Source organism: Lytechinus variegatus, chromosome 19 (assembly GCF_018143015.1).
Source record: "Lytechinus variegatus isolate NC3 chromosome 19, Lvar_3.0, whole genome shotgun sequence".
NCBI classification, from domain to species: Eukaryota; Metazoa; Echinodermata; class Echinoidea; order Temnopleuroida; family Toxopneustidae; genus Lytechinus; species Lytechinus variegatus.
Genome location: NC_054758.1, coordinates 16,499,323 through 16,522,041, shown reverse-complemented (window position 1 = coordinate 16,522,041; position 22,719 = coordinate 16,499,323). Strand labels below are relative to the sequence as shown.

The window sequence follows — 22,719 nt, the reverse complement described above, 5'->3', positions numbered from 1 at the left end:
AGTCTCCTACGAATAAAAAAAAATCTACATATCAAAACTGAATAAATTCATCTAAAGTAAATGTTGGAAGTAAACAGTTGCACTACAGGAACAGTGTGACACAGACCAAAGAAAAACAGCCTCGTAAGATTTACTAAAAATACATTATATTCAGCTACAGATGGATAATTGAGTGGCAGAAAGTATATCCTACCACGTCATTAAAGGTCAAGTCCATCCCTGCAACATGTTGATTTGAATTTTTTTTAAAGAAAATCAAACAAGGATTAAGCTTACTGCTAAATACATTCAGTTATGAATTTTCAAAAAATTTTGAGTATGTTTACAAAAACAGTAACATATGTAGGACACATGCGAACTGTAAATGAGGGTACATGCATATTACATAGCATTTCATAACATTTTAATTTCACGATGTTCACATTGAAAAAATTGTTTGGCTATTTTGTGTGAAAATGTGGAATTACCATTGCTGCAACGATTTATGAATCAATGAAGAACTTCCTTGATTGTCATATCAAAATCAAGTTATATGTGATTTATAATGAATGATGAGTTTGTGATATCATCGGCTCTCCCAGTGGCATAGTGATAAGCTGGTTGTGCAGCATATGTAATAAAAAGTTAATAATAAATCGTTTTGTTAAAAGAAAATTCATTAAAACTGAAAGGTTGCAATTTGGTCAGTGGTATGATTGTTTGATATTTTATGTATTCATTCACATCTTTCTTTATTGATGTGGACTCATTGGCGGCGGAAGCCAAACAAATTAGGGGGGTCTACCTGAAATTTTGTGATGGTCACATGTCAAAAAAATTGACAAGCAAAAAAAAAGGTCATCAACCTAAATTTTCGGGGGGACAAGAGACATTTTAAGGGGAGTCCACCAGAATTTAGGGGGAAGCAGGAAACAAAATTGACAAGCAAAAAAAAAAAGGTTATCAGCTAAAATTTAGGGGGGATCTTTCCCCCCGTCCCCCCCCCCGCTTCCGCCGCCTATGTGTGGACTTGACCTCTAATGATGAAGGTTTGAATTATAAACCTTATGATATTTTTCCATTTCACATTTTCATGAAACGGTAAAATGCATAACGTGACCGAAATGGAATTCGAAGTTGAGTCCATGGTTCCACACACATGCACTTCGTTATTCAATAAGATGCTTTTGTCTAACTGAGCAACAAATTATTCTTCATCAAAATGTCACTGGAATATATAAATTATCATGATACAATATAGAAAGAATATGTTTTCAGACGTTAAGGCACGGCACCCTAACCGCCGTACGTACCCAACAGGGGCCGCGGTTCGGTATTCTAAGGGGGGGGGGGGGGCTGACCATGCCAAAAATTGCAATCATATGGTCATTTTTACGTTTTTTGTACACGGTTTCCGCGGCCCCTGCCTAATATCAGCTCCTTGCTAATATCTCAATAGAATATCACAATTTATGTAAGAATGAGAATGTTTGACATTTCAATATTTCAAAATTTTGATCATATGTTTTCAGTTTTCGATATTAACTTGCTTCATGATTTTCCCGCATTCATTCGAAACGACTGTTGGCTAGGTTTTGCCTGTTAATGTATACACATCTTTAAAATTTTAAAACGCACACATACATTGCCTTATAATTTTTGCTAAAAGAAGTACATCGTATACCGATATGAGTTCGAGAAAAGATTTTAAGTTAAACCCGGTGAGTGTATTGTGTTGGAATTATATTGGAATTAATGTGTAGGCCTCAAAGAGCGGACATTTTTACTTTATTAACAGTCCAGACCTCCAAGCAATTCCCGTTCTTGGGGGAAGCGATTATTATAGTCAATCGGTGAGATCAAGTGGCCTGACAAAGCGGGCGCTATTTAAATTTATTCTTGTTCCAATTAAACTTTATATGGTGGTGTATATTGAGACATTTGTGCAAGCTCAGAATCATTCCCAATAAATAGTGGGATAAAATGTATAAAAAGGCATGTGGTGGCGAATAGCTAGGAGGGCCCCATCGTAGAAGAAATACTGTACAAACTGTACAAATAGACAAGAAAACTAACTTTTTAAAAATGAAGAAAGTGGGTCCCAACCCCTGACGTAGATGGGGTGGTGGTGTGATTCGAACGATTCCTTGCCTTTGTTGGTATTGTTAACTTGTTACAGGAATTTGGGGTGGAAATAGAGCCTCATTCCTGGTAGGTGTTTCATAAAGCAGCTTCTATAATATACAAAAAAGTTACAAGCGACTTTACAAACGACTTGTGATCCTTCCTTGGCGCTAGATCAACATCAATGAAAATTCACTCGTAAAGTCACTCGTAACTAACGAAAGGCTTTATGAAACACCTACCTGGCCAAGCTTGGATTAGCCGTTTGAAGGAGGAGCTAGTGGAATACGGCCGATTTTTTTTGGAAAATATATTTGGGGGTTACTTAAACAGATAATTCCAAGGTTCCCGAAGATCATTACATCTTTCCGGTTAAAGACTGCTTCGTTAGTACTGGGATATCAATTTAAAACAATATTTTTGTTGAATAACTTCTAACTTGACTGGTAGTTGGGAAGTTTGACGGCCTCGACGTACCCTGGAGGAGGGTAGGCGGCATTTGCCCCAGAGGCTGGTGGGTACATCGCCGCGTTCTGTGGGGGATACGCATCGCCAGGACCCGGAGTGTAAGCCGAATTGATGACAGGTCCTTGATGCTGCCCATAGGGTGGTGCCTGTTCCGGTGGAAGCACTACGCTAATTCCTGCAGTAACTTCGTAGTGTCGATTGTCGTTGTCTGATACCCCTTTCATAAACCCCATTAAAATGAATTAGGCGGCTAATAGCAGCATAATTTGGTCATAAAATTGGAGGAGGACAAGAGTTATCCGCATTACTCTGATGCTGCTATTATCCGCATAATAGCAGCATCGGGACAAGATTTTGAGTTTATGAACGCATTTCCAAATAATGCGGATAATTGCCATGGTGCGGTCACAAGGTCACCCTTTTCCAACACAACCGCATCGGAGGGGGCGTGTCCAGTTGTCATGGCGATTATCCGCCTTTTTCAGGACGGTCGCTCGTAAAAATAATGCGGCTTATTTTCGGAGTTTATGAACGCAATTTTTATTGAATTATTCACATTACTCTTAGGCGGCTAATTGGAGGATAGGTTTATGAAAAGGGTAAAAGTTTGATCCGCTGGGACGCCTTCTACGTAGACAATTCGTTGTTCCGGTTCTCGCTTCCAGTTGAAATAGCAGCAGCCCCGGATAATCGCAATAATTAGACAAAAAGGGATCCAGACATAGAGATACCAAGAATCGTAATCTGAAATAATTAAAAAAATATATATCATGGAAACTAAAGGGTAACAAAGAGGAAGATTATCCTGGTAGTAAGTCGGTTTTGATTGAATAAGAAATGTTAGAGAAAAATATTGGTGAAGGCTTGATTAAACTTGATCAAAGCATGGGTGTCGATTTCTTATGACGATTAGAGTGTATGATTCAGTGGCGTAGACAGGTCCTTAGACCTGGGGGGGATGATCCCTAGCTGGGTCATACTTTATATATATATATATATATATAGGAGATAACGTACTCGATAAAAACAAAATATCATGGGCCAAAGCATGCAGACGAGTTAAAGATAACAAAATAACACGATCTGACTCATGGATTATCTCGTGTGTCTTTTAATCACTTTGCTTTCAGCTATAAACAGGGCATCCAGTAATAAACAAACTTTCTTGCACATTTTTCATGGCAGTAATCTTTTGTTTGATTAATGACAATGAGTAAAGATGATCATAGGAGAAATGTCATTTGTCGGATGTATCATCTTGGTCATGACAGTCCTGCTAAACATGATCTAGAATAACTAGTATTCCTTATTTTACTAGTATAGTAGTACTCTTTTAAAAGTAGCGATATTGTTAATGATCAAACGAATGAATCAACAACTAAAGGAATAAACAAATAAACAGCCAAATAACTAAAAAAATATCAATTACAATTATAGTAATAGGGGTAAAATAAAAAAAGCTCAACATTATATTTCTTATCCACGTGCAGATATGCGGACACTAAAATGATAAGCACACTCTGTTTAAAATTACCATGATTACAAAGGCTTGATTGAATTAAGTATGGAAATGAAATAAACCTCACCGGGTTGTCGGAAGTAAACTGTATAGATAGTAACTTGTTATAATTTCGATTCATTTCTTATTATGTACCTTGTTATGATGATTATGATAAAAACAGGTAAGGAAATGTAACAGTTTATAACCTTCAAACCTAGAAGACTGCGCACGTACAGAAATTTTGGTATAAGTAATTCCAAAATACATTGCGCCTCGACTTACTTCTTCTTGAAACTGGAAGACGTTTATTTTCACCCAATATAGTTAACAGTAAAGGATTATAATGCCCAACATGAAGGAAAAACAGGCATACTAATGCTTTATATGGCAGTATCAGGTAACACGCTCGAAAGGAACATACTTGCTAAGTTCCTATTCTCTTGAACGATTCAATAATCAGTACATGTATAAGTACAAAAGTATGAACGCTAACTTAGACCATAAATTAATCTTATCCATGGATTGATTCACTCTGCCTTCGTGAATAAAGGCATGTCTACAGATTGGATGATTCTACCTTCTTTGAAAAGCGCAAAGTACTCTGAAAAAAATTAGTGAAATAGTTCACTCTTTAAGGAGTGAATATATGAAAGAGTGAATGTTGAGTGAAAAAAAACCTCGGATATCACTGAGGCCATCCAAAATTTGCACTTTCATTCCAAAATCATTCATTTACTAATTCGCTCCTTAGAGACTGAAAATTTTCACCTTTCCTTTGCAAAGTAGGGGTTGAGGACATGGCCAGCAGGGAAAAGGGTCAGTGTATGTGTATAGGTAATTTCTTATTAATTCGTTTGAACAGTGTTAATGTGTTATGAAAGCAATTGCTCTGAAAGGGAGTGATTAAGCGACACTTTCTTAAATCTGTAATGAAATATTTTGAACTTATCTCCTTTGCAAATACATAATTATCATAAGGAAATGTACTTGGTGAAACTCTGAATAACGATCCTTAAATGTATATGACGACGCAAGACAGTTGTTATTACTTAAAACTTGCAAGTTGTAAATGCATATAAGATGATTGACTCTGAATAAAAGTCCAATTTTGATCATGTTTGTCATTGCTGTACCTTATGATTATTACTGCTATTATCATTGATTGATTTTAACTAGCATTCATTGCTTTATTACTGTATAGTTTTGCTTCTTCCCCCACAGAAACCTGGGGGGGGATGATTGTACACACCATCCCCCCACCTAAAATTCTGGGGGGGGGATGCATCCCCCCCGCTATCTACGCCCCTGGTATGATTGGTGTTCAGGTGGCAAAATTCTTTTCCCCACAGTAGTTCGGGACCCCAACTTGCGTCTTTGAAATAAGAGTACGCATGCGCGTGGACGACAAAGTCCGGCAATAAGAGATGTGCTGATCCATTCATGGCATGCATGCAACGCGAACGACCCAAAACGAACACAAGTTTGCGTACTCTTTCCGAAAATTAAAGACTTGAATATTCATATTGGGTTCCAGAACTACTGTGGGGAAAATAATTTCGCGTCTCGGCGAGGAAGCGAAGCAACCAAGCGGGGGAGGGTGAGGGAAGAAGTATCCCCCCCTTGCATGGTAGGGACTTTTTAAGAAATTGACATGCGAAAATCGCATTTTAGAGCACACTAAAATCCCTTTCTAGGCCATAGTATTGTAGTTAACTTTCACTATTTATTTACCAAACATTGTAACACAGAAATTTGAAGTTTAGGTATATTTTATTTTGGAAAATACACTCTTTAGATGACAGGGGTTTGAAATAAACCCATTACGGCTGTAAATAGTGACCAGTCGATATTAGGATTTTAATCCTTAAAGACTTAAATGTAAATCGTTCAGATAGCTTTTCAAATCCATATTTATTAACATACTAACCATTAAGGATTAATTCTAAATCCTAACATCGACTGGTCACTATTCGTAGCCGTAATGGATTTATTTTTACTAATCCCTGTAAGTTAGAGTGTATAATTTTTTGGTTGAAGAGTGTTATAAACATGAATTGGTCATTGACTTCATCGCAAACCCTGCTATAAGTGATTGATATCACTATAGAGAAAAGGGAAAAATTATGTTATTAAAAAATGATGTAGCTATATTCTCAACCTCTGTAACATCTGCTAGATTGGTACGAACATATAAGATGTATTTGTTGTTATTAAAGACAATATTGCTTTTATGCACCATCAAAATTAGAAAGGGCCTAAATATATGCATTTATTCATGGCTCGTGAAATTACCCTATATCGGCAAGTTGAATTATCACATACAGATGAGTGCGTTAACTGTTTCCAAAACAGACTTGTCAATATACAGTAAAAAAAAAACAATAATAATGATAGTCAGTTCTTGTATAGCGCATAACACATTACGATTACGTCTCTATGCGCTTCCAAAGGACTTGGATATTATTACCCTGGCTGTAGCTCAAGCAGCTTTTACGCGCTCGGCATTTCAAGGAATAAATTCCTGCCATCTACCCATTCACCTCACCTGGGTTGAGTGCAGCACAATTTGGATTAATTTCTTGCTGAAAGAAACTACACCATGGCTGGGATTCGAACCCACGACCCTCTGTTTCAAGGTCCAGAGACTAATCCACTGGGCCACAACGCTCCACAACAACTTAGGATTAACTGATTTGGGGAACGAATTTTGTTTTTCTTTGTTTTTCTTTTTTTTTTTTGTATAGATTTTTGTGTTGCCATTTTGTATTGATTTTACGTATTTTAATAAATGAATCGATTCTTTTCTGGAGATAAATTGTTTTTGTCATACCCTCGAAACATTTACGGGATGATTGTACAGGTAAACCCCATCCCCGTAGGATCGAAACTTATGGATCAAGGAATCACAGAGTTACAAATTTTCATTTATGTGACGTCTCAATCCTGTAATATAATTCCATAATTTCCATTTCAATGGTGAATATGAATATGTTTCTTACAGAAGGGTGTTAAATAATGTTTTTTGATGGTGTATATACCGCACAAATCAACTCAATTGTATTCTCTTGGGGGGAATGGATCCAAATCACAACTATTGTGATTAACGGATAAATAGGTGGGAGTGATGTAAAATGGATAAGAGTTGAGGCAAGGGATGAAGGGGGTGACAACTTGTTTTTGCATTTTTACTTTTTTCATTAGAATACCTCTTGTGTGAGAGGTTCATTATCATTATCATGATAGGGCTCAATAATCTGCATTGTCAAAAAGGCACTACCATGGCTCTCCGGAAAAACAGGGGATTCCCAAACGCATTCCAAGTAATTTTCATGATTCTTGCCCATTCACGATGCTCATTGCCACTCTTTACAAAGAATAATCCCAATTAATTTTTTATGTGAACTTCCTTCAGCAGTGAGCCTTTTTTATAACGCATAGTCCCTATTACACCTTCACGGGAGCAACACGGATCATCCCGGATTGTCAATCCGGGGTCATCCGTGTACAGTCCGGGACTACCGTGTACACTCCGGCTACTCATCCGGTGCCATCCTTGATGTACCGGCATGTCCGGGAGAAAAATTGAACATGTTCAATTTTTCATCCCGGAGTACACGGACTGATGAATATCCGTGTTCATCCTTGTAGCCTCCTTGTACATCCGTGTAGCTACCGAATGCATCCGGGAGGCTCCTTGTAAGAACCGGGTGATCCTTGTTTATCCGGGGTCAAATGTTTGTATTGTTTGCGTACATGAACAATAGTCCGTATTCATAACCAAGCACGAGCATGCTTCAGATGCTGCAAAAAGGGACGAAACTTCATTCTAGCAAGATGCCGGCGACAAGAAGTGGTAAGGTCCGTGTAAAGACCCAGTAACATCCGTGATCATCCGGGTATTCCGTGTTGGCTCCGGGAGCATATCAAACAGGATCCCTATTGCTACCTTGCCTATCCTTGTAGACTCCGTACTTTTCCGTACATATCCGTGTTAATAACCAGTTAACTCCGTACTCACTCCGGGAATGCTAGGAAAATACAAATTTGGCACCCCGGATCATCACGGACTGAGATCCGTGATGATCCGTGTTGCATTCGTGAAGGTGTAAAAGGGGCTTTAGAAAGCTCTTGTGCAAACATAAAACTGAATGGTTGCGAAAGAAATAAAATATTGATAAAGAGTCAACATCGGCCATATTTTTATGGCTCGTCTACCGTTAGTGGGCAAAAACATCATTATTTGTCTACATCCGCTTTGACTACTTTCCGTTTGGTGTCATCACACATTCGGGCATTTTTAGCAACACTTAGCAGACTCTTTCTATAACACAGAGAATCTTTGCCAAAACCCTTCATGACAAAGCAGCCTTTGTCGAAAATCGGTAAATAAAAATAGCAGGGTCGTCCTGGACTGTGGAGAAAACGACATACTTGACATTTTTATCCTGTCCGCTCGAATCTTATAACAGGATAAGGTCCAGGTCCACTAACTTTCGACAATGACCTCTAATCTGTCCAGAGTGGTTCGACGGCCATTTTCAATAGATTCTCAACGTTCCCAAAAGCTTCGTTGAAGTGGATGCTAAAATTCGCTGTACAGTCTAATCGTTGCTTGTCTATTAGTAATTCGTCCACTCATCTAGGCAACACCACTTATTTGCCCATCAGAGGCTGGCGTACAGGTCGGGGGGAGGGGCTTGTGGCGTCATGCCCATCAACAAAAAAGTCTTTTATGACCAATAAAGAAAGAAAAGAGAATTTATTTTACATATTATAGGTTGGAGCATGTTTCCTTGATATTTTTAAATGTTTTGATTGTATTGACCATATTTTAGTAAATTCAATGAATAAGTATAGTAGTTCTTATACTGAACTCCTATGGTTTAAGTGCATTCTTTCAGACAGAAAGCAAACATTTCTTTTTCTTTCTCAAGGTAAACAATCTAAAAAGTAAAGAAGTATATATAGGAATTTCTCAAGGTAGTATTTTACCCCCCCACCCCCTTTCTAATATCAATAAATGATATAACATATTGTTTAAAGAATTGTACTTGCGATATATACGCTGATGATGTTATAATTTAATGTGTCTGATTAAAATATTAATATCATAATATCCAAGCTTTAAGTAGATTTGAACTATATTACTAATTTATTAATTTATTTGTAGTTTTCTTTATGCAGGGTGGCAATGTCATTTTTAAAACTGCTTTTAATGGAAGGTATTGAAAAAATTACGTATTAATGCTAAAAAAGTATGTCATAATTTTGACTAGTAACGTACGGAAAACAATGATCTTAATTTTATGGTACTTATCGATAATGAAACAATTTGATAAGTTGAAAGTATTAGATATCTAGTCATGTAAATAGGAAAAAACGGGATGCTCATATCCAAAAATATGTAACTGAATCTTTAAGTTTTAAGATTTTTGCATGGATGGAAATTGTTACATATTTGAGCGACGAAGTTTTTGATGAAATATATAAATGCCCCATAAAACCAACTTTTGATTATCCTTGTTCCGTATGGAGAAACTGCTTTTTGTCTCGCCCACCAGAGGTGAAGACGAGACTTACGGATCCAAATGTCGTCCGTCGTCCGTCCGTCACAAATCTAATGACACATAACTCCACAACCGTAAGTCGCTTTTCAACCAAACTTGGTTGGTAGATGGACTTGGGGGACCTGCATGTTATGCTGCAGTCGGAGGTCACATGGTAAGGTCAAAGGTCATTTTCAGGTCAACGTTAAGTTTACATGCAAGACTCTCTTATGACACCTAACTCCGCAACCGCAGTTCGCTTTTCAACCAAACTTAGATGGTAGATGGACTTGAGGGACCTGCATGATATGCTGCAGTTTGAGGTCACATGCTAAGGTCAAAGGTCATTTTCAGGTCAACGTTAAAGTTTACATGCAAGACTCTCTTATGACACCTAACTCTGCATCCGTAACTCGCTTTTCAACCAAACTTGGATGGTAGATGGACTTGGGAGACCTGCATGTTATGCTGCAGTTGGCGGTCACATGGTAAGGTCAAAGGTCATTTTCAGGTTGACGTTACAGTTTACATGCAAGACTCTCTTATGACACCTAACTCTACAACCGTAAGTCACTTGTCAACCAAACTTGGATGGTAGATGGACTTTGGAGACGTGCATGTTATGCTGCAGTCGGATGTCACATGGTAAGATCAAAGGTCATTTTCAAGTCAACGTTAAAGTTTACATGCAAAACTTTCGTATGACACCTGACTCCGTAACCGGAAGTTACTTTTCAACAAAACTTGGATGGTAGATGGACTTGGGGGACGTGCATCATGTGCTGCAGTGAGAGGTCACATGGTAAGGTCAAAGGTCATCTTCAGGTCAACATTAAAGTTTACGTGCAATTCTTTTATGACAAGCGTTATTCCATCCCAGTCATTTCACAATGAAGTTTTGATACAATTATGTTGCGTGCCCTCGCAAATCACGATATTTCTGTTTTTTCATAAGTGAGCGAGACAGAAAATCGCTTTTGCCTTGTTACTATAGGAATACACTTTTGAATTTAAAAGAAAAGGGATGCACGTATAGAAACAGGCAACATTAATTGATATATCAATAGCCTTAACGGTTTGTTCAATGTCCATTTTCAATTTTAACAGCAACATGAATCATGATAGAAATCGCTATTTCAAAACGCGGAAAAACATGACAAAGGCGGGAAATTTAAAGACGATCGACAAAACATCAGCTTTTTTTCGTCGACATTGAAGATTGCACCATTGATCTCTCTCGTTTCAGTTCCTCGGCTGTTTGGAGATCCGCAGGTACAACTGCAAAAAATGAGTCAATTAGTCTGGTAAATGTCAAGTCCAGAGGGATTGAAAGACAGGCAGGTTACTGAGAATTGACAGGTTTAAGAGACAAGAAAAGGACATGCAGCTTAAAGATGAGGTGCAGGGTAGCTTTTAGAATCAAGGCGTTTAGCGGGTGAGGGAGGGAAGCATCATGGGGTAGTAGGATAGCTGCTGTGAATTGGCAGGGATTGCTGGTATTGAAGGAGGTTGCTGAGGAGGGGAAATCCTTTACGAGATTCCTTATCTTGTCTAAGAGAGTGTTGCGTAGGTGGAGGGTACGTGGGCATTTGGCAAGGATATGCTCTGTAGTGTCCTCTTCAAGTTTACACAGGGCACACGTTGGGTCTGTTTTCTTCCCAATTTTGCAGAGCCTGGACTGGGTAAGGTATGTTGATGTAAGGAGTTGTGCTCTCACAGTCAAGGCTTGTCTGATAATAGATGAGGGAGGGTCCTTGGGGTAAAGATCCAAAGGATCAGTGAAGGGCCTCAATGTCCAGCAAACAAGAGAAGGCTTGGAAGTGGCTCCCTGTAACATCTGAGCTTGGACATGATTGTTGATGGCCTTATTGATGGTGGTCTTCCAAGCTCGATATGGGATGGGGTTGACAAGTAGGTCTTCAAGTGGTGGTAGCCCATATTTCTGAAGAATACACCTAAGGGACTTGACTGTTTGGGTGTTGACATGCAGTGCTAGAAGGAAGGTTCCATACTCAAACCTGATCTGATCTAGGTTAAAAAGTTGCCCTAAGAGCAGAAGCTTTTCATAGTCTATTCTAGCACTGATGGGAAGAAGACCGGTTAGCAGGAAGACACATTCGTTAGCTGCAGTATTGGGAATCCCAAGGACTCTCTTGAAAAGATGGTTCTGAGCCTTGTCCAGCTTATACTCCATGGCTTTGGTGAAGTGAAGGATTGCTGAACCGTACAGCATTCTTGGGATGCAGTACACGTTCCAAAGATGAGAAGACAGTGTTGGAATCAATCCCAGAGTATGAGCACCCATGCCATGAAGGGCATAAAATGTCTTAAGGCCTCTCGAGATGATCTGGTCGGTGGGGTCTAGGCGGGTACCAGACTTGGGGATGCCCAGATGGTCGTGGCAATCCTTACGGGAAATTGAGGAGTCGCCCATCTTCCAGACAGTCTGTGTGTCATTCTTCTTCTGTGGTGCATGACCACCACAGCGCTTTTAGTTGGGTTGATCTTGTACCTCCAGCACTGTGAATAGGCGAAGGTGGTATCTAACATCGCCTGAAGCTCTGTTGCAGAGTTGCTCAGAAGGCATACCGGCCATTGATATGGCAGCCAAGATTCTTGACTCGAAGAGTCTTAATAAGTCCATCAATGAAAAGAGTGTAGAGAGAAGGAGAGAGCACTCCGCCTTGCCTTACACCCTGCTGGATATGGATTGGAGGAGAGACTTTGCCGTCCCAGTAGACAAGGCTATCCATACTATCATACAGGCTCTCTGTTGTTCGTAGAATGAAATGATCCGGTTCAGCGGCTCTCAGTTTGCTCAGCAAGCCTCGATGCCATACTTTATCGAATGCCTTTTCAGCATCTAGGAAGGCAACGTAGGTAGGCCTTTTCTCCCATTGTTGAACTTCGATGATCAGTTGCAGACATAAAGCTGTGAGTTGGCAGGAGAATCCTCTTCTAAATCCAAATTGCAGCTGGTCTAGTATATCCTTGGTGGGCAGTTGGAATTCAAGAAGAGGTTTAAGGCACGTCTCTAGCAACTTTGAGATACTAGATGTAAGGTGATCCCACGGTAGTTGCGAGGGTCTTCTTTGCACTTCCCTTTACCTTTGTGAAAAGGAAGTATGATGCCAGATTTCAGAGGCTGAGGGCAGTGTACTTGATGTAGGATGGCATTAAGAAGGACAAGCAGCAGCCTGCGGGCTACTTCACCAAGATGTTTCAGATGCTCAGAGCTGATGTTGTCTGGGCTGCTAGCTTTTCCAGATTTCAGCCTAGTGATGGCATCTCTGAGGTCCAATGAGCTGAGATGCCAGACTGAGCGTGTAGAAAGGGGTGGAGTTTCTTCAGTTACTTGCTCAGCAGGAGTGTCAATCGTGTCAGTATACCCTTCGGCTGCATTGGCTTGATGGAGAGTGGATGGGTCGTGTGCAAGATCAGAGAAGTAGATGTGCCATCCATTGAGAATTTATGAATCAAGGTAGATCTGGTCAGCATATTCTAGGGTGTTCGTTTGAGTTTGATGAGAATTGCTGCCTTTATTCCTCTTGATTAGGTGATGGAACAGAGATTGATTAGAATGGGATGACTTCTCTATCTGCTTTCATAGTGAGAGCTTTTGGGAGGCCCTAGCCTGCCTCAAGCAACTCCGGAAGGCTTTTTTGCTTTGCAGATGTTTATGGTAGCAGTGGCCTGCTTTAGGTCGTATCTCAGAACGCCAGTCTCTCCAAGCTCTTTGAGCCTGGTTGTATGCAGCTTGAACATCAGGGGACCACTCAGGCTTGCCTCTTTTCTTTGTTGACGGATAGCAGTGAGGTAGTGAGAGAGATATCTCCATTATTGCTTCAGTCAAGCTGCATAGGAGATATTTTGTATCTATTCTATCCAGTAATAGAATATCATCCAGATTCTGGAAAAGCTGAAAGGCATATCTCTCAAAAGGAAGGGTATACTTGTCATGAATCTCACTGGGGCTGCATGCTCGCCATGTGATCTTTGAGGTTTCGTTGCACATGATCCCGAGTCATTGCTTGTTGGCGGTAAGTCAGTACCATTAGATGGTCGGATGTGTTGGTAGGATCCTTTCCGGTGATGGTTAGACTCTGATACAGAGCCAAGTCCCTGGTGGGCACGATAAAGCCATCAATGTAAGATCTTTGTCTGCCATCGTCAGTTTGATAGGTGAAGCCATCATGGTGTAGTTCAGAGTTTAGGTAGCAAAGGCCTTCTTGTCCTAAGAAGTTCTGGAGGAGATGCTCAGTTTTCTTGGTGGGAGAGGAGTTCATGTTGTCTGCATTAAAGTCACCCGCAATGATGAAGGAGTCAGGTATGATAGATTTGATATGAGCTATTAAAGCAAGGCAAGTGTGGTAGTCAGCCTGGTTTTTGAACGACGTTCCACACGGCAGATAACAGCAAATCATTGTCAGAGATTCTTTAGACACCTTGAGTTTGACTTGTACGGCTAGCATTCTGGAAGATTCCGATGGGATTTCTTTGTGACTGAGTATTGAGTCCTTTCGAATGAAGAGTGCTACTCCACCCTTTCCTCTGGAATTGAGTCGTTAGAAAGCATCAGCCATTTGAGATGCGGGCTTGCTGACCACGATGTGGGACTGGCTAATATCGTTAAAGCAGTCGGGTGTCCATAAGCCAGTGCTCTTGGATAGCTAAGATATCGGTTGTCAGTAATTTTTCTTGGAGGAAAGGAATAATTGTAGAGGTCCCTCTTGTATTGAATGTGCCTATAGTAAGATTGGATACCTTTGGTGATTTTACGACATTGGGAAGTATTGACTCTCTATGGATACGGTGGTTGGGGCCTCTGTGATCTAGGGTGAGTTGGATGGACTTGGTATGAGAGATATGCTCCCTTCTATGCATTCGATCATTTGATGGTGAAGGAGGCGGGTGCTCATTGAGCGAGTGGATGCTGGTACCTTGGAGGGATACGTCAGAACATTGAGGGTTGTCGCTATCAGGAAGTATGCCTTTTCCAGCAAGGCTATGTGTGTCACACTGGATGCACGGCCATGCCGAAAACCCATCTGGGTGGGCTTAGGGGCTTGTCGCTTGGATGGAGTAGTGTGATGAATGTTTGCTGGTGTCTTAGGTTGAGATTCTGGGCAGCCTCCAGAAGTTTGGTCAGGGTTCCTTGGATTGCTGGCATGTTGGGTGTTGTGTTGCTTTTGTGCGAAGACAGGATCATTTGACTTAGAGTTCAATTGGTGGTCGTCACCGGATCTCAATCCAGAGGAGATTGGGTTGAATGTCGAGTCTTCATCAGCAACAGACACTTGAAGTGGTAAAAAGCTGTCCGAGACATATCAATCAATAGCTCTTCCATGTTGGGTGAGATTGTATGCAAGTGCGGGGGATCGCGTGATTCGTCTGAGGGGGGTAGTCAATCATTGTTTGGGTTTCCAGGGGGCTGGGAACTCTGCAGGGAGATCTGCTGCTTTAGGTTTAGCTGGCTGTGTAGCTTGTCAGAGTCATCTTCATGCCCAGTGTCAGTTGAGAGGATTGGTATCGCCATAGGCGTTGCCTTATTTTGGTCAGCGGTTAGACTAGAAGTCTGTAGCTGATCAGTAGATAGCCTCTTCGGAGAGACAGGAGCTGTCGACATATTGGGTAAAGTCTGGTGTTGGTCATCAGCTGAGCTGCAGTCAGATCTACTTCCGGAAGGTTTTGATTCTTTTTGAGGTTGTAGAAGCTTTGAGGGTTGGTGGTTCAGCAAAGGGGGTTAGCCAGAGGCATGACGGATCTTGTTTGGTGCAGACGTCGGAGCTAGCATTAATCCAATCGCTAAGATTTGGAAGGGGGCGACCACTTCTGTCACGAGGGGGAGAGGTACCAGTTGAATTCGGAGGGGATCTGGTATGCTTCTTCTGGGTCTTGTTGCGAGCAGGATCATGCCATTTCTGGGTACCCCGGCTAGTATTACGATATGGGGACCGAGAAGAGTCATTTAATTGGGATGCTACGGGTTCCAGTCCTCGACTTGGAATGGCACAGTCCTCAAGAGTGGATGAGAAAAAGGAGGCAGGCCCGGCTATCTTCTTAGGCCTTGCATTGGATTTGGAGATGGTGATCAGTTTGGGTTGATGGTCTTTTTGAGGAACCTTGCTTGCAGGCAGTTGAGCCAGTTTAGAATTACCATCGGTAAAGGGGCCATCGGTTTTCGGTTTATACGCAGGTCTATCAGGAGAATTAGGATTGTCAGAATCAGATGATGACAATTCAGAGTCTGAGATAGTCAAAAGATCTTCTAGAGCATCAAAGTCATTAGTAAGTTTGATACGAGCTGGTGGACGACTTCCTTTCGCTTGGAACTCTGGAGGTTGTAAAAATGGGTCGGGGGGAATGTGAGGGTCCAGGAGTTTACCAGTAGTGTCAATGTTGTTGCTGAGGCAGAGGGAGTGTAGGAGATCATTAGAAGATCTGATGGTGGCTAGTTCTCGAAGAAGTTTGACTTTGCACCTCTTTAGATCAGCTATTTGGGCTTCTTTCTCAACAATTGCTGTCTTGTCTCGATTGCACTGGAGCTGCATGGCACCGGAGTCTTTTTTAAGCTGAGAAAGTTCCACCGCAATATTCTCATTTTGAGTGAGAAGAGCCTTGTTGGTTAGTTTCTGGGACTCGAGGTCGCATCTTGAGGTTTTCAGCAGTTTCTCGAGTGTTTGTGTTCTGAGAATGTAATTTCGTTTTCAATCATTATTCATGTTGCTGTTCGAAATTGAAAATCAACATAATTATTTTCTGAAGTGGTAAACCCTTGATATCAGACGTGACTATTGTGTAGCTGGTATTCTGTATATAGTATTCATGGAAAGGCCTCAGACCCAATGTGCAATGAAGTGAAAATAGTTTTTGATAGACAATCTTTTAATACTAGACTTGCCAATGAATGTTGAATGTTGTTTTACCAAAGCCCACGCTCGAATGTTTTAAGGGCCACTTTAGCCACTTTAGGTATGCTGGCGACTTGGTCTTGAATAACTTACCATTTACATTCAGAATGCAAAATCCCTTGATGTTTTCAAACGTTTGTTTAAGTGCAATTATTTTTAATTCTGTTGATTTCTATTGTCATCACATATTTGGTATCAATCAAGTATTGACCGGCCTCTCCGTATTCCTTCCCCTTCTCGCTTCCTCTCCCCTTCCTTTTTTTTAATGTTTTTTCTCTTTCTTGTTTCTCACCCTAACGTTAGGTTAGACATGTTAGAATGATGATGAATATGTTTATTGTTTTTGTGATAAATTTGTAATTTCTTTATAGACACGTGTAATTTCTTTATTGACACGTTATTGTTTTATATTTGATAATATCATGCTTATGTATATTTTTATATCAGGGCCATGATGTAAAAAATACATACCGGCTGAGTCATGTTTTTTTTTATTCTTAATAAAAATGTTATAATGAAATGAATACTTACAGACTCTATAAGCCATTGCACTGTGTACCACACTACATAATAGAATGAAAATGGCAGATGAAGTTCTAGCCGACACCATCGTGAATTCGATCTGGAACAAACTAGGGAGATGGGAGTAGACTGCTGAAACAAAGAATAGATAACGTTTTAAGTAATTTCATGGCAATCATTTACTAAATCCATGTATTTTGCCATTCTTCTCTGGTATATTACCGATTCAATCTAATTATGCGCAAAGTCATCTAAAAATATGTTAGGAAAAAACACTGCTTGCCCCTAAAGCCTGTATAAGAGTTAAGGGCACTAACCTCAAAGCACCCACCCCCTCCTCTGCCCCCCCAAAAGTGAAATTTATGCAAAACTTTAAAATATCATGGCTTTATTGTTTTACATCCGAGTTTGATGAAATTTTCAGTTTTATGCTTGTTGGATTTTTCTCCTTTTTATTCAAATCATCTTTCTGTTAGGATGGACTTGTCCTTTAAAAAATCCAAGCGAGCAAACGTTTTGACCCCTCAATACAAAGTCAAAGTTTGTAATAAATTTCTATATGAATATTCATAGAATATAGTATCATATTTTACCATTTTCCTTACCCATTCTTTGCTTTTCCTATTTTTTTTTAATACTTGGTCGTAAAACTTTTCGGGGCATGGCCTCCAAAGCCTCCCCCATCTGTACACCAGTGCCGGTGATGGGTTGTGGTTTGTGGTGTCAGGTTTTGAATATCAGATGATCAATTATAATACCTCTTAACGCACAAAGCGAGTTAATGAGAGGTTATCTCAGGTCAGACTAGCTGGACAACGACATATCTCGCCAGCGGTACGTAACAGGTGTTTACAAGGAAGGGGCCTGGTCAGGCGAATTCCTTTGCCCTGGTGGAGATATGTTGCGATGCCAAATATGGTATTTTTTCGGACTTCACGAGGAGGCGTGCCCCCAAAAATGTTGCGTTGCGAATTTTGGTAGTTCGGACATCACAAGGAGGCGTGGCTAAAAATGCTACGTCGCGTTAGCTGACGTGGTAGTTTCGGGAGGGGGAAAAATCCAATTTCTAACAAGTTAGCATTCTTCTTCGTGGAGTCGAGTGGAAAGCATCTTTTATCTCAATTCACCTGTTTTGTGCAACATACTTCCTGTATTTTTCCCTCCTCCGCCCCCTTGTCACCCCCACTAATTTTTCAACGTCAAGATGTTTTGTTTCATGTTATTCATTCTAACCTGCATGTGAGCTTCGGGCCTTAAGCCTGGTCGCACACCCAAAGTGGGCCGCAAGGTAATTCCATCCAACCTGTTCACCTACTTTTGGATAACTTTTTGAATTTTACTTTGGTCTACCAGTTAGTTTAGTTCATTTATCATCAGGTGTTCAGGGGGGTGTTTTCGCCCTTGCTGGAGCTCGGCCTTTTCCTGTCACATTATGATTCTTCACTTATTATGGGCATCCTGAGATAATAATTTTCAGTTATTCAGACCAATTTCGTATATTCCACTCCTCAGGTTATAATGTGAACGGGGCTTGGTTCGTCACCCGATTTGGATGAGGCCACCAGCGAATTCCATTTCGGACCGAACATTATAACGTTGCCTCGTTCACATTCTAGTTCGGGGCCGTTGGTGGGGCTTCTGAGCACTAGTTTCTGTTTTAAAAGTTTTCCTGCATAAGCTCGTGTTGCAAACGGGAATCTTTGCTTCGTAGCTTTGCAGATGGATTTTTACGTTTCCCACATTTGGCCAACATGACAAACTGGTGTCTTTGTCATGAATGTGGATGGACTGTTTTAATTTTCAATTGAGGAGATTGGTTGAATAACTTTAATTTTTTCGCATATGACACATCTCAGGAGGCTTTACGGTTATATTATTATGTTTTAATTGTTGCATTATATTATTTTGGCTTTATTTCATGACACATCATTTTACATTTCGGTATACATCATTTGGAAGATGCTTTTCAGAAACAATTTTATTAAACTCCACGGAAACCGCATTTACTCGCCTCTCGTGTATTTTGTCTGGGTTGATCGAGATAATTGGTATATAGGCCTATATTCTACAGAAATTCTGCTGCTCGTATAGTGACCCTTCGTAACAAATTTACCCATATCATGCCTGGGAGCCGTTTCATAAAGCTGTTCGTATAAGTTAAGAGCGACTTTAAGAACGACTGGTGATCCTTTCGTACGCGCTAAATTATCGCCCGCTATGGTGTATACCATTTCCAAAAGAATCACCAGTCGTTCTTATAATAATAATAATAATGATATGTCCATTTATATAGCGCAGTTATTATGTGCATACACTCAACTGCGCTTTGATACTTGGTATCATATTATTACCCCGGCTGTAGCTGAGCCACCATATTAATAGGCGCTAAAGCGTTCAAGGAAAAATCCTACCGGGTACCCATTCACCTCACCTGGGTCGAGTGCAGCTATATGAAACACCCACCTGTTCTGAAATCTTTACACTGGTTGCCCATGAGAGAACGTGTCAAATATGAAATACTTTTACTTGTATATCACTCAGTTCCACATTACATCACTGCTCTCATTCACACCGTTAAACTGTTAAAGGTCATGTCCTATCCAGTAAAATATTTTTTATTTGAATAAATAGAGAAAAATCAAACTAGCGTAACACTGAAAATTTCAATGAGGAGAAAATTAGGATATTTCATAAGATAAAATACATAAGAAATAGTGAGTGGATGACATCAACAGTCTCCTCATTTGCATACCAGCCAGGATGTGCATATAACTGTTTTGTGAAATTAAGCAAAACTATAAAATGTCATAACATTTTTATTTTACATCCGATTTGAATAAAATTTTCAGTTTTATACTTTGCTGACTTGTTTCACTTTTTATTCAAATCAATTTTTATTGGAGTGGACTTATCCTTTAACACACCATCTAGGCTTCTACGCTCACGGTCAGTGACTCCGGTCTCCTTGCAGTTCCAAAATGTAAAACAAAGTGGTTGAAAAAGTCATTCATCCATGCGGGTCCTCACTATGGAATTCTCTCCAACGAGAAATCCGGTATGCGCGTTTCCGTTTTACACCCTGGCGAAGGCATTTTCCGCAAAAATAGCTAAAAAGCGACTAGTGAAAAGTCTACGTTTGTTTACATTATCAGCTGGGCGCGCGATGCAAAAGTCCGCACCGAAGATAACAACAGAACATATTCTTGTGCAGCTGTATTCAGGTTTGCCTTGATCATTTGCCTTTGCCGAATTGCAGGTAATTTGCACCGTGGACCTATTACAACGTAGTAGTACAGTTCAGTGGTAATTTTCCCTCTCACTATCATGGAAGAAGATGATATATGACACTGCATTCTATGAGTATAAAAATAGACCTATTAAAGTTTATTTCTTGATGAAAGAAAAACAATCATTATAGCCTATAGGGTATCCGTAAGACAATGTTTGTTGATCACTGCATTATTAATGTAAGATTAAGATTCATACAAGCTTGATCAATATAGTATGTGTTCAAACAATAATCATATTTTATCTATTCACTTGTTGGCAAGAAATTTTTATGTTATTTTTAAAAACTTTGTTTGATGTAAAGTATACCCAGTTGTTATGTGTCCGGACAGGTTGTGTGTACGGACGATCAATTTTAGAAAGTCATTTGGAAAAATTTACAAGCGAAGTTTCATCAATTTTTAGTAGAAAATGTTAGGAAATATTATAGAGAACAAAATATAAGATGATTCCTTCCATTGAATTGACATTTTTGGTGTAATCCTAAGACAAAAAAAGAAGGCTTCAAAAATAATAAAGTGTCCGGACACCCGACCCCCCCATCCTACTGTATACTGTGTACCTTAATTTGACGATGGTGTCTGGGGCCATGTATTAATGATAAAAGACATATACAAACTCAATAAATAGAGTAAAATTCGCAGAGCAAAATGCTGGAAAATTGATCAAAATCGGATACCAAATAACGAAGTTATTGCATTCTAAAGATTTGCATCATTCCGGTGAAACAATTCTTCATGAATATTCATTAGATGGGCTGATAATGTCATATTTTGTATTTTATTTCATGAAATTGGGTTTATTCAATTGTTTTTTTTCTACCAAGAACTAAAACAATGGGATTGACAACTAATTAAGCGCATTATTTATTTATTGCTGCAACTTATTTCATCATAATGGAGACAAATCATTTACAGATTTATGAAAAAATGAAAAAAAATTATAATTTCAAGAAAAAGGAAAGTGGGGATGTGACATCATAAGCCCACCTTGATGATTTGCATATAACTGTTTTCACAAAATATTAATAAACTTTTAAAACTTGTCCGATTCTGATAAAATTGTCAGCATTTTGCTCTGTGAATTTTACTCTATTTATTAAGATTTATTAAGAAATATTTTCAGCCTGGACGATCCCTTTAAGGGGAAACTAACTGGACAAATTATACTTTGTTGATTACAAATTGCTACAAGTAGTTTTTACTTTGTTTGAAAATTGTAACTAAAATTAGTTGTAGTAGTAATATTAGTAGTCGCCGCATCGTCGTCATAGTAGTAATAATAGTGGTACATTTAGTAATAATGTAGTTATACATTTTGTTATATTAATATTAGCATATTTTTATCATGGTTAGTAGTATAGTAGTAGAAGTATGGTATACTTTATTTTCATTAGCATCATTTTGAAACTGTTATTATAAATTGCATGGTTTGTTGTCAATATTATAATGATTGTTATTGTTAGCGTCATTGTTATGAACAGTAGTAGTATAGTTATTAATTATTTAAGTATTACCGTTCGTCTTGTTCTTGCTCTACGGCTTCTTCTTCTCAGTCTTCTTCTTCTCATTGTTTTCTTTTTTTCTTCTGCTTTTTTCTTATCATCATCACTTTCATTATTATGTATTATTATTATAATTTTTTTATTATCATTATGTGTTATTATTATTATAATTATTATTATCATCATTAGTAGTAGTAGTTAGTAGTGAGTAGTAGTAGTAATAGTAGTAGTATAGTATCATTGTTAGAATTAGTCGTAGTAGTAGTACGTATAGTAGCAGCAGCAGTAGTAGTAGTATCGGTGGTAACTAGTATATTTCAATTCATCGTAACTTAGAATCATTTTGAAACAATTTGAGTCTAAACAACTGGACTTCTTTCTACAAGCTGTCGATTCTCTTTCGTTTGGTACTATTGTTGCTATTCTTGTCTTATAATTATTCTGCTAACTAAATTAATTTTGGCTATTGCCGAATTCTAAGTTTCTCACCTCCCTGAGTACAAGGCCTGTTCGGATTTAGTTCATATGAAAGCTCTGTGTACAGTACATATGAAGTTATGTGGCCGTGTCGCCACTGAACTCTGTGCTATCAGTGGCTGTGTAGATTGCATGCTGTTGTGTGTGGGGAAACTTAGTCTGCAGGCACAGACCCTGATTGGAACTTTGATCAACAAGTGTGCCTCCACGCAAAGACTAGCACATACAAAACGCGAGAGAGCCTTCAGTACACAAGGCATGAGTAGGCTGCAGATTCAGACCCTTTAATATTTCGAGTGAAGGGTTTGCCCAGCAGACTAGGGGAAACTCGCCAGTGTCGGACTCTCGATAACCAGCGACGTGTGTAGACTCTTCACTAGTCGCTTTTTAGCTATTTTT

At 39.4% G+C, this 22,719-nt stretch overlaps 1 long non-coding RNA gene across 1 annotated transcript in view; it reads right to left on the bottom strand.

The window, feature by feature from the left end:
• Positions 1-3,109: 3,109 nt before the first annotated feature.
• LOC121405929 overlaps positions 3,110-22,719 on the bottom strand; it is a 44,082-nt gene continuing 24,472 nt past the window's right edge. Inside the window, exons 2-3 of the long non-coding RNA XR_005968727.1 lie at positions 17,061-17,183; positions 3,110-3,315 (exon numbers count right to left, since the gene is read on the bottom strand). This is a non-coding gene — a long non-coding RNA (uncharacterized LOC121405929). The remainder of the gene's footprint in view (positions 3,316-17,060; positions 17,184-22,719) is intronic.